Raw genomic sequence first — 16,762 nt, 5'->3', positions numbered from 1 at the left:
ATGGAGAACAGGAACTCTAGTTTCTATGATAGGCCTCACAGTATAATTTTGATATAATCCATGTCTTCACATGATTTCATATACCAATTCACTATCTGACCACTCATCATCATTGGGTTAGTCATATAACGTAGGAAGGGACCTGTGGAAAGTTGGAAGTGGAGAGCACAGGTAGAGGCTAAGCTCTGAATACTAATACCAACCAGTGAAATGTAGAAAGATCTGCCACATATTGCTGGTCACCAGAGAAGTAGCGGCTTCTTAATGAGGGTGTGTGGACTCCGCCTGCCCCATATTTTTTAACTCTTTTATGTTTTTAGTTAAATAAGCTGATCCTACCCACGGCAATTAGTTTTCGCAGCATAGCACGAGAGCAAGGGTCAGGTAGAGTCACATCACCGACAGGCACCTGTACTGCTGCACATGTGGCATGCTGTATGTTTTTCAGGGCTTGTCTGCTTTCAGCACTAGCCTCTGTGGTATGAGAGAGTGCTAGGCCACCCCCCCTATGATGTGGTCCACCCTCGATGATTGAAAGCAGCCTGGGCGCGTCAGGCTTCAGCTTGTACTTCCCGAGGATGTATGTTAATCACTGAAGATACATCATTCCCAGTCCACCACAAAGTGGGGTGAATGAACAGGGGCGGCTGTGCCGCTAAGGCGGAGGAGTGTCGCCTTCACTAGGTGTAAAAAGAGAAAGAAAAGGATGATAACGCAACGTTATCAACAGTACGTTAATATCATTTTTCCTTCTGGAAGGAGCGAGCCAGGTTGAGGCGGAGCTGGGCTAGTCACAGAGAGAGGGACTGAGGAAGGAGTGGCTGCAGCTGCACGGCCGGCCAAACCGTTATGCGCACTTTGCATGTTCTGCACAGGCTGTATTGTACAGCCTGACTGGAGAACATGCACAGCCTCCCAGTCCCCATCTGCAAGGGTGGCTCCGCCGCTAAGGCAGAGGAGTGTCACCCCACTAGGTGTAAAAAGAACAAGTATAATAACGCAAAGCTAATAACGTTACTTTATTATCATTTTCTGGAAGGAGCAAGCAAGGTTGAGGCTGGACTCGTCACAAGGGGAGGGACTGAGGGAGGAGGCGTGACTGCTGCTGCACGGCCGGCCAAATCGTCATGCACACTTTGCATGTGCTCCAAAGGCTGTGCAGGGCCTCCCAGTCACAGTCTGAGCGCCACAGCGCTCAGACCAATCACAACGCTGCTGTCATGGTGACAGCAGAGTCGTGATTGGCTTAGGGGAACCTAGATGCTCGGGTGCTGCTGAGAGCCAGAACAACAAAAACGGAGAAGAGGCTGCCAGCAACAAGGTAAGTCTTTCTTTTGTCCTAAATGAACCTCAACACCCCCACTACCATTCCCTATCAGCCGTCACTGTGGGTGAGCAAGCCCCACTGACTCTACCCCACGCTGGGACGAATTGGGGAAGGGACGGTAGGGCTGGAGGCATACGCGCTGATCAGCGTTCATGACGGGCATCATCAGTGAAGCCAAGTCACGTGCTGTCAACAGAGATACAGTGCGCATGCTTCCGTTTAGGAAAAGCATGCACACAGTATCCGATATTCAAAATCCTTATTGACGTGTGTAGCATCCAGCTACAAATAACCATGGACACAGGTTATAGTTTATGGGAGCTTTATTCAGTATTACCTGCTCATCCCCTGTCCCTACTCTAACTGCCCTCATCCTGTCCTGACTCCTCCTCTTCCCCTCTGCCCACCTAGCTCCGCCCACCCCAGCTATTAGACTGTCAACTATATCACATCTCCTCCTTTCTTAACAAAATGAGCTTAATGTCTTCAGTGTTCGCAATTCTTCAATCCACCACACGGGTCGGCGGACAGCCTGTTCTTCAAGCCTCAGTAGTGTCGAATCAGTGGTGGGCTTGGCTTTGGTCAATCTTTCCGTTGTCTTAATCAGGGCATTCTTGACCACGTTGCGTGTGAACTGTTTACTCTCACACTCCGCAGTCATCATGTTTCCTTCCTGTGGTGTAACTGCTGTTGGTTCAGATGCTCAGTCTCTTTCATGAGTGGATAATGTTCTGGTCCTCTTCCGAGCACCCGCATCTACTTTTACTTCCTTTTGTCTTGTCCGGTCGAGGGCAACACTGTCCTCCAATTCAGGGTCATGTATACCAGACAGTACGGTACTATCTGACGAGATTGTCTTGGTTTGGTTCGATAACTCATTCGCGGCCTCGGGTTGTCGGGCGAACTCGTGGGCTATTTGTGCATAGGCATGTCTCTCTCTCATCCGATGATGATCTCTCTCTACTGACACGTCCAGCTTTCCTTGCGGAGTGACTGGCTGGTCCCTTCCCATCCGGTGACTAAGGTCCACTGTCTCTGTTTTCCTTTTGTAGGTCCTTTGAGTCAGCCTCGCGGACCCCTTCAGGGGTGACGGCGTCTGATCTATGTCCGGATATACTTGTGACTGACATGACAGGTTGTCTTGTGGAGTGACTGAGTATTCAGAGACCTTAGTGTGTGACATGTTGCTCTTGACGGGAAGGATGTCCTTTGGTTCCATGGTGCGTTCGGGTGGTTGACGCCATGGCTGTTGTCGGGACAATGACTCGGTCGACTCACGGGATTGAACAGACGTGCTCTCTGGGTCAGAGAAGTCTTTTGTCGACTTCCAGGATCGGACAGACGCGCTCTCTGAATCAGAGGAGGTCCTGGCCATACCCCTTTTAAAGGATCGGACAGACGCGCTCTCTGAACCAGAGGAGTTCCTGGCCATAGACGTGCTTTCTGGGTTAGAGAAGTCCTTTGTCGACTTCCAGGATCGGACAGATGCGCTCTCTGACTCAGAGGAGTTCCTGGCCATACTCCTTTTAAAGCGTTCCTTTGAGAGTGTATCTAGTAATGGATTTCTGAAATGAGTAGGCCGTGACACGTTGTTCTTTGACTCAGGGTTGTCTTTAAGACGCTTCTCCGGGCGCCTTCGTCGACTTGTCTTTGACGTTGTTTCATTTGAGAAGTTGTTCAACAACCACATGCTTGTTCTTTGTGTTTGATCTTGAGGTTTTCCATCTTTGCCTTTCTCACATATCAACGACTTCTTCTCAGTTTCTTCGTTGTCCCAGGTGCCATTGATGCGTTGGTCTTTTCCTGTTCGTTGTTGGGGAGGGTCAGTTCGTCTTATGCAACCTATTTCTTCTTCCCACTTATTTGGTGCTCGGACACCCATGATACGGGTGTGATGTGTTCTCCTGCTGGATGTTCCTTCAGGCTCATCTTCACAACTTGGTGAAGAATGCTCCTGCGCCAACTTCCAGTTTTGACCATTTTGATCTCTTCTTCTATAGTTTGTCTTCCTTACTCTCTTGTTGTGCAGGTTGCCATCTTGTCCAGGAGTGCGATCTGTCCCACTTGACGCTCCCTCCTCGTCAGACTTTGAATGACACCTTGAGGGTGAAGAACTCCTTGAGGTTGTCCTTTGACTGATTGACTCGGAGTACTCCTTGTCACTTTGTCTCTCCTGTTGTCTTTTCACTGGTCTGCCTTCCCTCTCTCTCCTTTTTGTTTTGTGCATTTTCCGAGTTTCATCAGTCCAGGCATCTTGATATTTTGCCTTCAGAGGCAGGTCCTTTGATCTGTCTCTTGCCTTGACGTGTATTCCAATTTCAGCCTTCCTAATGATTTCTTCTAATGACCAATTTCCTCGCAGGATCTTGAGCTTTGTGTCGGCATTTGCGCAGCCTTCAATTATCCGGAGTCAAACTGCGTCCTCATTCGTAAAGGTGTTAAAAAGGCAGCCTTGTACCAGGTTTTGCAACCGAATGATGAAAGTTGGCAATGGTTCGCCTTGTTCCTGCCGAGCTGTGTTGAAAGCGATGCGATCATGATCCACCTCTACTTGTGCTGAGAGACGGGCACATAGCTTCTCTTGGAGTCTTTCATAGATTTCTGTGTCTTCTTTGGAAAATGTTTTGATTGGGCATCGGCCCTCAGGACCCACCAAATGGAGGAGCAGCATTAGACATTTCCTCTCTCTTTGTTCACCATTGGCGTCCAGGAAGTCACCCAATGTTGCCAGCCATTGGTTCCGTTTGAGACACAGACTCCAAGTATCCGTCTGCACCCCTGGGGGTGGTACTTCAATGCAGGGATTGAACCGTTGTGCTACTTCTTCCCCCGCCATGAGAGGAGAATTCTGATAGATTATATTTGCAGGGCACGGGTTGTTCACTCGTCTTTTCGTCTTCTTAGCTGATCCTCTCTAGTCGAAGCCTTCGGTCTGGTCATGTACTGGGACGTTGATAATCTTTGCAATCATCACAGTATGTGCCAGTGAATCACTTAGATTTTGTGCGTTCCGAAGTGTCCACCACCCAGCTGCACTGTGCTAGACACAAGGCTCCTTCTCTTTCGAGTCGCATGCTAGTGGCAGGTGGTTACCGACTCTTCCGCGGTGATGCTGGGCACGTTTGACATATTTGTTCGTTCGGGCATTCCTTGTGCACTAGCGCAAGTCCTCCAGTCACTTCAGTGTATGTTGTGCTTGTTTCTGGGACTGTCCTTTGCAGTCTTGCCCTTCTGAAACTCGTGCGGTTCTGTCCAGCAGCTCCTCTCCCTTTTACGCTCTTCGGTATGTGTTCACCATCACCTTTACCCGTTGCTTGCGTTTGCTTATGCTTGTTTGCTTCTTCTCACCAGTGCTTGTTTATGTTTCCTTATTACGCCTCTTGCGTTTGCTTGGGCTTGTGTTCTTATTATCTTCCTTGCATTTGCTCGTGATTATTTGTGTCCACTTGTCGTTTTTACCTGGTCCTTGCATGCGTCTGTGCTCGTTTCTTTTCCTCACTTGCGTTGGCCAATGTTTGTTGCATCACCTTTGTAGGTGCTCGTGCTGATTTGCTGTTTCTCGCCAATGCTCGTTTATTTGCTTTTCCAATGCTTGTTTGTTTCTTTTCGCCACTGCTTGTTGGCTTCTACTCGCCAATGCTTGTTTATTTGCTCTTATCAGTGCTTGTTTGTTCTTCGCCAATGCTTGTTTGGTCTTCGCCAATGCTTGTTTCTATTATGTTCGCCATTGCTTGTTGCTAAACTCAGCTCGCCTGACCTCAAAATGGCCGCCTACAGTTTGCACAGGGAGGATGTCCTAAAAGTTGCCTGACTCAAAGATGGCCGCCGTAGTTGTCTGCAGGCACTACTTTCTCTCTCTGCACTCGACCCGATTCTTCACACAGGACTCACCGGCAGTTGTTTCCAGGGTCAGCACACTCCAGATTTGGCTCCCTCTGGTCACTGCTACAGTCAGGTGAGGTTGGGGTGGGCTCCCGCCTTACTTTGCAGGGTCCTTCGGCAGCGGCGTGCCAAAACTCACGCATCCGGCGTGAGGTTTCCGACGTCGGAACTCGTTTCGTTTCAAAAACTTTATTCGATTCAGAAAAGAAGAATCATAAAAGTCAAACAATTACATACAGACATAGTTAGGAATTCATTTTTAAAAGACAGTTTTACAATTATACACTAAACTAATAAGGTACATTGGTTAAAATGATCACAGTTAAAACCCATAACTTTTGCTTTCAATCGAATTAGGGTAATTCATAGATTCTTCATACCAGGGTATACATTAAAGGGCAGGGAAAAAGAGAGTCTCGATACAACAATATACATGGGCAAAGAGACAGGTTTTTTGGGGCCAATTTAACCATACCGTTTTCTAATCATGAGTGACACTCGTATAAAGTTTAACATCGCACAACAGACACTGGATGAGGACAAAGATAACAAATGGTCGTAACCCTCTTTATAATGACATGGTTGCTTTTCCTTAAGGATCGGCTTAATAAACCTAATTCTCGGATCCTTATATAGGGAACAGAAAAGAACAACATGCATCGTGCTTTGGCTGTCTTTGTTATTACAAGGCAGTCTCTCACACCAACCCCCCTGTTTAGGAAACGCAAAAAGAAAGTGCAAGATGTGTAACCTAAACCTTGTCAAGTAGAATCACCATTGCACGTGATTTGTAAAGGTTAAATAAAACTGATGCTGTAAAGTAACCGTAGGAACGTGAGGGCTGACCAGGGAATGTGCAAATGGGGATTTCCAGTAACTTGATTTAATAACAGCTTTAACATCTCCCTGTATGTTTTCGGGGTTGTCAAAAATGTCACCCAGACCTAATTTATGGAGCATTTCATTGACATAAGATAGCCAGGGGATCTGTTTCATGTTTGCCATTTTTAAACAGTCCCGGAGGATATCTCTGGAAAGCTGTAAGTCCTCTGATAGCCATATTTTGCCCCATAATAATAAGGGGGAAAGGCGAATGGTGTCACTCACGTAACTCAGACCTATCTCATCGTGGGCAAATCTATTTGAAGAACTTGATGGGATAGCCAATACACGCTTTAGAAATTTGTTCTCCATGATTTGTATCATGTCAGGGCTTTCGGTCCCCCAAACCCCTGCCCCATAGGTAGCTACCGACAAGCATTTTGCTTTGTACAGGGTTTTTAGATGTGTAACAGGTTTTTGACCTAGTTTGCCACAGAAACGAAACAGACCTTCAATGGAGCGACTAGCACTCAGGACTCGAGTCTTCATTAACGGGGCCCAGCTTAATTTGTTGTTGAAAAGGTTTCCCAAATAGTTAAAGTTTTCAACCTTTTCAATGATGGAGTTATTTACTACAAACTTTCTGGTTTTGGTGCCCTTTGGGCCACAGACCATAGCAAAGGATTTGGTAAAGTTTACCTTCAGGTCTAGGTCCAACATGAAGTTGTGGAAGGCATCAAGACAGTGCTGCATACTGTTTCCTGTGAGTGTCATTAGTACCGTGTTGTCGGCGTAAGAAAGCATTGGTATGCTCCTGCCGTTGACCTTTGGAAAATCATGGCAGTGGTCCAACAGGTATTTTTCCAGGCCATTGGTGTACACGAGAAACAAAAAAGGGGCTAATATGCATCCTTGTCGGACGCCCTCAGTTGAGAGGATAGACTTGGTTTTCTCTCCCCCTGGCCCGAACCTTATGGCTACAGTGGTTGATTCATGGAGTCTACGGAGCAAGGTGACCAAGGGTTCCTCGAATCCCATATCCTCCATCATTTGCCACAGCTTAATCCGACACACAGTGTCGAATGCACTTGAGAGATCCATGAAGGCAAGATGGATGGAAGAATTCCTTGCCTTCATGTATTTCCCTATAATCAGGGCCAGGTTCAGGCACTGTTCGACGGTACCTTTGCCTTTCCTCAACCCATATTGAGAATTCACAATAAGGCCCACCGAATCTGCCCATGTTTCCAGTCTGGCTAAGATCACCCTACCCAATATCTTACACGATGCATCAATTAATGAGATTGGGCGATAGCATCGGGGATCAGATCTATCGCCCTTCTTGAAAATTGGCACCACTACTGCCTCCTTCCATGATGCCGGAATACGGCCAATAACAACTGCTCTAAATACATTTAGCAACAAGGGGGCCCAGACCTTAACGTTGTGCTTGAAAAAGTCCAGAGGCACTAGATCAGGGCCAGGTGCTTTTAATGGTATCCCTTTCGACAGGGCATCTTCCACGTCTTGTAGGGTAAGCGATGAGCTCAAGGACAAGGAGGATTGAGAGACCACCAATTCCCTAGCGTCTCCTAGTGATGGTTCATTGGGTAAAATTCCATGAGGGTTAAAAATGTTCCCAAAATGTGATTCCCATGTTTCGCATGCAATCTGCATCACAATATTGTCCTTGCCATTACTTGTAAAAAGGGGGAGATTAATAACTTCCCAAAAAAGCCTGCTGTCCTTCAATTCCGAGGCCTTTTCTAGATCTTCCCAGGCTAGGTTTTTTAAGTCCAGCTTCCTTATTCTTATGGCTTCTTTATAGGCCAATCTAGATGCTCTAACCAGCTCTATATCCCTAGGTTTTTGTTTTAATGCCGCTTTCAAAGATCTGTGTGTTGCCGAGCATGCAGCATCAAACCATCTGGGACCTAACCTTTTATTTTTCCCAATTGGTTTTGTGAGGCGTTCGGCTACATGCCCACATAAAGATTCAAAATTCCCTATGACCTTTTCGGGGTTAGCTGTAGGTGTTAGGCATGCTTCATATTCGGAGCTATATCCATTTAAGATCTCTGCCTCAAGGCCTACTGCATCTATTTTGCCCCATTTGAGAGTGATTCCTTGGTTCCTGTTATACTTTATGGGTTGCTCCCAGACAGGATGTTTGGGTTTAACAGGGCAAAGCAGGGATAAGATTAGAGGGTTGTGGTCACTGGCAGCATTAGCGGTTACTTCCAACTTATCAACATAATGAAAATAACCACTAGAAACAATTGCAAAGTCAATAAAACTCATCATACCTCTACTTCCCTGAAAAGTTGGTATCAGAGCCGAATTTGGACCAACCCAGGCTTCCACTATGCATAAATCATTTAGAATAATGATATTATTTAAAGCGTCCCCCTGGGGTGTATGTTTGAAGTGTGTCAGGGGATGATCATGGGAGTCTTTCAAACCACACACCTTCGAGTCCCCATGGGTGCATAACGAACAATTAAAGTCTCCCACCCAGATGACAAAAAGTAGGGGTTGCTCGTGGCGTGCCCTGGCTATAGCCTCCTCCAATTTCGACATTACAGTTGTTTCATTATTATCAAAGATGTTATAATACCAATTAATCAGTAACAATGGTTCAGGAAACAAATTGACCAACATTAGCACTTGAAACCATGGAGTGTCAACTATCTTAGAGGTTGCAAGTTTGCGTAGTTTTAACGAAATTGCTGTCATTAGACCACCTTTTGCCCTACCCGCTTGTGAAGGTACCGCAAGGGTGTTAAAGGCTTGGAAACCCTCGATGTTCTGAGTGGACCGACTCCATGTTTCCTGGAGGCACAGAATGTCACAGACACCCACAAAGTCTAACCATGCCTCATCCTCCAATCTTGAAGCAAGCCCAGCAATGTTCCAGGAAATTAGGCACATCCTTAGTTCACTTTGGTTCTTTCTGGCAGGTTCAGGTAATACTTCCAAATTTTGCTTTAAGATAATTGGACTTAGTTCGCTTTCCTTAGTAGGGCCAGCCTCTGGGGCTTGAGGGGTTGGAAGTACGATCGTCACCAACGGAAACATTCTCCCGTAAGTTATCGTTACTACTTTCTCCCTTCTCCCTCTGGCTGGACTCTCCTGTTATCAAAGCATTACCAGGAGAATTTTGTGATGGTCAATCTAACTCTTCCATGCCCACAAGTGGATCAAAGCGGTTTCTTAGGGGGATGTTACTTGGAAACCATCCTAGGTAGTCTTCTCCCTGGAATCTTGGTCTTGGGTCATTGTACCAAGTTTGCAAAGAATTGTTATTGTTATAAATTGGTCCCCTAAAGAAGCCATCACCCTGTTGCAAAGGACCCCAGTTGTTTTGGTTTGGCCATACGGCCCTATTTCTCCGGGCCCACCCAGGGTATGTTTCCCTGTTAAATGTCTGCCCAGTGTTCTTGTGAATCGCGGTCGGGGGAACAAAATTCAAATTTGGATAGAAATATTCTAAACCTATACATTGAATATCCCCAACTCTAGCAAATCTTGGTTTACAACAGATAATATCTTTTACCCAAGTATCACTGAAATTAATCAGGATACAGTCCCCCTCTAGGTCCTTCTCACTTGGGCCCACCCAGGGAACTCTACGCACACTAAGAATTTTTGTCTTGGAATCAGGAGGAAGTGGTCTGTTATTATTGAGCCAGTATGTTACTTTGTTTTTTAACTCCTGATTTGCTTCCGTTTTGTTGGGCAAGACTGGGGGTACTCCTGTGAGAATTACCATAAAAGGGACTGAGTCTGGGGGCAAATTTACAGGTGGTAATTTCCTTTTGTGTGCTCTCTCATTGTCTGCTGCAGACCCCTGTGAAGGTGTTGGTTTGGGCCCATGAGTAGTTCCCTGTTTAGAGGTAGTTACTTCAGGTGTTGGTGCTATACTGGCCATATTTTGACTAGGGGGCCCCACAGAGACTGCCATTGCAGGTTTAGTGCGAGCTAGTGGTACAGGTTTTGTTCGTACTAGAGGAACCGGTGCTGCCTTAGGGTCACCAGATATAAGTGTTTTAGGTGTTGTACTGACATTTTTATTCTCTCCCCCTTTTTTTGGATTACTATTTTTGGCGGTACTGTTTTTGTTATTGTTAGTACCCCCCACCTCAGATGATTTACTCTTATTTGCTAGAGTTTCAAGGGAATTGGTGTTAAGTGAGATGAGATGTTTCAATTGGTCTAATTTTAAATTAACAATTTGAATTTTCTCTAGGAGGGGCAGCAAAAGCATCTGAACCAATTTCTCAATTTCCCCCAAAAGTTGGTCATTATTATTGGTGTTAAATGAGAAGATTTTCTGACCCGCATCAGCTAGGTGGGTGCCCTTTTGTTTAGTAGCAATTGCCAAGACTTTGGGTGGAGCTGGCTTCGCTGACTTGGATCTAGTTCCTTTTCTATGGTTTCCCCCTCTTTTCCGTTTATTCGGATTGTTAGGTTCCCGCTCACAAACTACTACATGATCTTGTGTGGGGATGGGCCCATTGTTGCTCAAGTTGCTCAAATTGCCGTCTGGGGCGCTATCCCCCATGATACCTGATGGAATGGGTATAGGAGTGAGTGTGAGTGCTTCATCTTGGGAGTCCCCTGGAGCTGCTACCGTGATTGTCTGGGAATCAGTGATTACCACTAAATTTGGACTAGCCTCCAGGTTACTATCTGCACTCTGCTCAGGGATAGGTGCCTTATTGGGGGTAATTTTAGAGCCAATGCCTCCCAAGGATGAGCGTTTTCCTGTTATTAGATCTAAGGACAAACGCTTTTCGGTAAGGGCAATTTCTTTTTCTAAAAACCCAGTTGCCCGAGTTATAAAATCGTCTAAAGTTCCAGTGGCTTTCCCATTGTTCGTTTTTACGGTAACCTGTCTACCCTTCCCTGAACGCAAGGACATCATGTGGATTTTTAAAAACAAGTAAATATATAGTTGTATATCTTACAACCAATCAATTTAATAAGAGAGATATGAGATCACTGATGAAAGAGAGTAGTCCCGACCCGACCTTGATCGTCCTTGGACGGCCTTAGACGGTCCCGCCCTTGTCCCGGGCTTCTCCCGGCGAGCTCCCGCGCGCTCCCGCGCAGCGGTATTCGCACTTTATTTTATGGCTGTGGCGGTGATGATGGGAGGATTGTTGGGGGCGGGGCGGGGAGGGAGAGCAGCCCAGGTGGAGCGCGCGCGGTTTCCTGGGACTCCTGGGAAATGGAGTCCCAGCCCTTAGCTTGCAGCCCTCGGCCCCTGTTTTACCCCAGCAGCAGCTTCCAAGCCCAAAGAAGATCGCCCCTCTGCTATGCGGGACCCGCGCAGCGGGTTCCGCGAGGCGTGGAGGTGGGAAGCGCAGATTTTCCTTGCCAAATCCAAGAAGGCAGTAACAGGTTTCAATGTGATCCCACGAAGTGAAGGGCAAGCCGGTATTTGTCTCACCGATCTGTTGGGGGCGGGGCGGGGCGGGGAGGGAGAGCAGCCCAGGTGGAGCGGGCGCGGTTTCCTGGGACTCCTGGGAAATGGAGTCCCAGCCCTTAGCTCGCAGCCCTCGGCCCCTGTTTAACCCCAGCAGCAGCTTCCAAGCCCAAAGAAGATCGCCCCTCTGCGATGCGGGACCCGCGCAGCGGGTTCCGCGAGGCGTGGAGGTGGGAAGCGCAGATTTTCCTCGCCAAATCCAAGAAGGCAGTAACAGGTTTCAATGTGATCCCACGAAGTGAAGGGCAAGCCGGTATTTGTCTCACCGATCTGTTGGGGGCGAAGCGTGGAGGTGGGAAGCGCAGATTTTCCTCGTCAAATCCAAGAAGGCAGTAACAGGTTTCAATGTGATCCCACGAAGTGAAGGGCAAGCCGGTATTTGTCTCACCGATCTGTTGGGGGCGGGCGGGGAGGGAGAGCAGCCCAGGTGGAGCAGGCGCGGTTTCCTGGGACTCCTGGGAAATGGAGTCCCAGCCCTTAGCTCGCAGCCCTCGGCCCCTGTTTAACCCCAGCAGCAGCTTCCAAGCCCAAAGAAGATTGCCCCTCTGCGATGCGGGACCCGCACAGCGGGTTCCGCGAGGCGTGGAGGTGGGAAGCGCAGATTTTCCTCGCCAAATCCAAGAAGGCAGTAACAGGTTTCAATGTGATCCCACGAAGTGGAGGGCAAGCCGGTATTTGTCTCACCGATCTGTTGGGGGCGAAGCGTGGAGGTGGGAAGCGCAGATTTTCCTCGTCAAATCCAAGAAGGCAGTAACAGGTTTCAATGTGATCCCACGAAGTGAAGGGCAAGCCGGTATTTGTCTCACCGATCTGTTGGGGGCGGGGCGGGGAGGGAGAGCAGCCCAGGTGGAGCGGGCGCGGTTTCCTGGGACTCCTGGGAAATGGAGTCCCAGCCCTTAGCTCGCAGCCCTCGGCCCCTGTTTAACCCCAGCAGCAGCTTCCAAGCCCAAAGAAGATCGCCCCTCTGCGATGCGGGACCCGCGCAGCAGGTTCCGCGAGGCGTGGAGGTGGGAAGCGCAGATTTTCCTCGCCAAATCCAAGAAGGCAGTAACAGGTTTCAATGTGATCCCACGAAGTGAAGGGCAAGCCGGTATTTGTCTCACCGATCTGTTGGGGGCGGGCGGGGAGGGAGAGCAGCCCAGGTGGAGCGGGCGCGGTTTCCTGGGACTCCTGGGAAATGGAGTCCCAGCCCTTAGCTCGCAGCCCTCGGCCCCTGTTTAACCCCAGCAGCAGCTTCCAAGCCCAAAGAAGATCGCCCCTCTGCGATGCGGGACCCGCGCAGCGGGTTCCGCGAGGCGTGGAGGTGGGAAGCGCAGATTTTCCTCGCCAAATCCAAGAAGGCAGTAACAGGTTTCAATGTGATCCCGGAACTCACTTGGGCTCCAATTTCACCACGCTCAGCAGCGCTTGGCAGCAGACCTTCGTGGGGGCAGTAGAACTTCGTGGGGGCGATGTCCTTCACCCTGAGGTACTTTCTTTCACCTTTGGGGGCTTGGCAGAGTCGGAGTGGGCTCCCGACTTCTGCTCGTGCAGCACTCACCCGTTTTGCACGCTTCACGCGTGAGTCGCGTTTCGGCGCGAACAGCGTCTCTTCCTTCGAGCGGTTTGGCGCTCGGTGTTTCGGCTCTCTCTTGGCACCCTCTTAGTCTCTGGAGGGTAGGGTCACCTGCTGCTGGCCTCGGTCCTCATGCAGCAGCTCCGTTTTCCTTGGGCAGCGCTCTCTTCGCCTTGAGGCTGCCAGGGACAGGGCGCTCTTGTGGGGCTCTGCACACAGTGGGCTTGGTCATCCCACCCTCGTCGCCAGTTGTAGCATCCAGCTACAAATAACCATGGACACAGGTTATAGTTTATGGGAGCTTTATTCAGTATAACCTGCTCATCCCCTGTCCCTACTCTAACTGCCCTCATCCTGTCCTGACTCCTCCTCTTCCCCTCTGCCCACCTAGCTCCGCCCACCCCAGCTACTAGACTGTCAACTATATCACAACGTGTAATAAGGGCATGCGATCACCTATACTGCAGGACTGATGTGTAGCCTGATGGAGTGGCCTGGAATTGCAGGTGTCGACAGAGGTTCCAAGGAGACTCTTGTACTTGGAGCAGTGGGGCTATTCTGGGCCCTAACGTCAGTCACAGACTTGGCAGTGCTCAGTCTGCTGTCTGTGGTCTGCTGCTGACCTGCCCTTCATGATGACTGAGTGCAGGCAGAGGCATCGATAACATAAAATATTCGAGAGCACTGTTGTTGTTACTCCAGGAAAACAGTACAATAAACAATGTATTTGCATGTATTACGATTCTGTTGTCAGTCATAAGATCAGACAGACCCAATTTGCATTATGTTTGTAAGAAAACTAAAGTCAAATGCAAACTGTCTTGTCTGATATATGTAAACTGCACACAACACAACTTACAGACGAGAGCTATCTACAGTCAACGTGTGTTCTTGTGCGCATTGCTAAACCCAACTCAGCCTATGTCCATTATACCAGTTTGTCCTGTTTGTATGTTTCTTCTATTGAGTAGATGCAGTGAAATAATGTTTTCAGACACACTCCTCCCATGGAGTCCAGGTCTGAGAGCTGAGCTAAAAGGAGAAGCAACATGGTGAGAAAGGCGGGAGGATGGAGGCAAAGAGTGGGAGAAGTGGAAAGAGAGACTGATGGAAGCATAAGGGAGTTGTTGTGACAGAGAAAAGAATAGAAAGGAAAAGATGAGAAAGGAGAGAAGTGGAAATAAGGGTGAGAATGGATGTGAAAAAATAACTGAGAAGTTTGAGACATCCGAGGGACAGAGAGGTGACGTTGTAGTAAGTCACTAATATTAGTGATTTGTTAGATTGGTTTTGCATTATAGTAGTTGGACTCTTACATTTAAATTACAAATGTCAGAATGCAAAGAAAACAGGATTGGATACTCTGTTTACACCGCATGTAGGGCGATTTAACATCTCCAAAGGAAAAAAAACCACTGGAAAGGAGAGTGGGAAGGTAAGAGACAAGGAGGAGGAAATTGATGGAATAGATGGCAAGAGGAAGAGAGAACGTGATGGAGAGAAGGCAGGACAAGGAGTATAAGGAAGGAATAAAGTGGGCTGTAAAGAAATAAGGATACATGAATACAGAGGGAAGGGAGACACAGAAAAACAAACTAGGAAGAGGCAAAGGAAAGGTACTGAACAATACAAGAGTTAGAGCCGGCATGGGATAATTTGAAATCTTTGAGGAAATAGGATGGAAGAGACAAGAGAGGACATGGAAGCAAGGAGGGAACAGATGGCAGAAGAAGCAGATTGGGCAAGGAAAGCTAAGGGAGTAAAATGAAGGATAGGAAGGGAGCAAAGGATGTGGAGGGAGATGGAATGGAATTAGATACTTTGGGGAAGAGACTATTAGAGAGAAGAAAGGAATGAAATAGAAGGGCATAGAGGGCACAAAAGAGGGAGATGGATGTCAAAATGCGAACCACAAACATATTGTGCTACAGGCTACTGACTGCCAAAATAAAGCGAAGGAAAATATATATATATAAATATATGTCCCGGGAGGTAGCACTATGGCGGCTGGCTTGCTGAATGAAATAAAGCACCATGACTAAGCACCAACTTATGGGTCTGCTCCTTCCTCATTTGGGACTGCGCTGGGGCGGAAGCCTCGAGTCGGTTGGCGAATTATATTCATAAATATATATATATATATATATATATATATATATATATATATATATATGTATATATATATATATATATGAGGTACGTGTAGTTCCCAGTACAGCGCAGCGCAGCGCAGTCAGCCACACCGCTAGTCAGGAACAGGCAAGACCCAAACGTGGTGCAAATGAATTTATTTAGTTCTCAGCCCAGCACCAATCCGCCATGACGCGTTTCGGCTAGAGATAGCCTTGATCACATGACAAACGTCACGGGGGATGACCACCCCTTTTAAAGTGCAATACAAGTCATCACATGTGATAGAAAGCGAAGAAATACTCTACTTTCTAATGAAATACAATATAGATGTATAATAACTGCATGAATGCATGAGTCACACAAAGGCAAAAATCAACAATCATTAGAATTGCATAAGTAAGAGTTCATGGCATGGCTAATAAATAAATAAATAAATAAACTTATTGATAATACAAAAAGTTTAAAAACATTTAAAAGCCTATAAATAGTTTTAACTGTTCATATTACAATTTAAAACTGTCGCCATGCTAATTGTGTACTTGTCGGGAAAATTCATTATCACCATTGTTTGTTAACAAGTACTGTTGTATCCTTAGTACAAACCACAATTCATTTTGTACCAAGGTATCAAATGATCGGATAGTGCAAGTAGAAATACTGCCCATGTGGGCTGCTACAAGATAAAAATCTTAACCGCCTGATAATCAATTGTGCAACACAGTTATTACAAACACATCACATGACCTGATGACAAAAAAGTGCTACTGTAAAGTGAATTGTGCAAAAAGTAATGTTAATTCATTAATTTTGTAAGTGATAGGTTAAAATCATTGGTCAAACAGTATGAAGGTCCAGGGTTCATGTTAAATAATAGCCATACCACCATTTCCATGTTAAATTCAAGTTACAGGACATATGAAATTGGTTCAGGTTAGACTGGAGTGCAACAGCAGAATGGGTATGTACAGGTTATAGATGTGTGTAGCAATCCTCTCCCATATTGAGACCCTGAGGTGTCTTGGTGTCAAGGGAGATAATATAGCGGGTCTCCAGCTTCCTGAGTTGGGCCTCCCTGTCACCACCTCTCCTTTGAGGGGGGATGCAATCTATAACATAATAGCGCAACGTTGATGCATCTTTACCGTGTGCTATTTCAAAATGCCTGGCTACTGGGTATGTAGGATCAGCATGTGCAATTGCACGAAGATGTTGTAATATGCGCTTATGGACCTGAGGTCGAGTACTGCCTACATACCGGAGCCCGCATGGACATTCTAAAACATAGACTGCGAATTCTGTTTTGCAGCTAAGTTTTTGTTGGATCTTAATAGGTGTGGGAGATAAAGGTGTAACTACCTCGATTTTACTCACACCATGCTTGCATGCTTTGCAGCTAGAACATCGTATGAACCCCTTGCTGTCGTCTAACCAGGAGCTAGTTACAACTTCTGGGCTACTAGATACCAGGCTATCTTTCATTGACTTAGCTTTTCTGTATGTGATGCTGGGATGTTGAGGCAGAATAGTGCCCAACACAGGATCCGTTGAAATC

General features: G+C 47.1%; 1 pseudogene; it reads left to right on the top strand.

Annotated features, from left to right (window-relative positions):
• The window catches only part of LOC147709294 (uncharacterized), a 38,535-nt pseudogene extending 21,981 nt beyond the window's left edge, over window positions 1–16,554 (top strand).
• Window positions 16,555–16,762: the final 208 nt, after the last annotated feature.

Source organism: Lissotriton vulgaris, chromosome 6 (genome assembly GCF_964263255.1).
Source record: "Lissotriton vulgaris chromosome 6, aLisVul1.2, whole genome shotgun sequence".
NCBI classification, from domain to species: Eukaryota; Metazoa; Chordata; class Amphibia; order Caudata; family Salamandridae; genus Lissotriton; species Lissotriton vulgaris.
The sequence above is the reverse complement of the archived record's forward strand: the minus strand, read 5'-3'. Positions and strand labels throughout refer to the sequence as shown.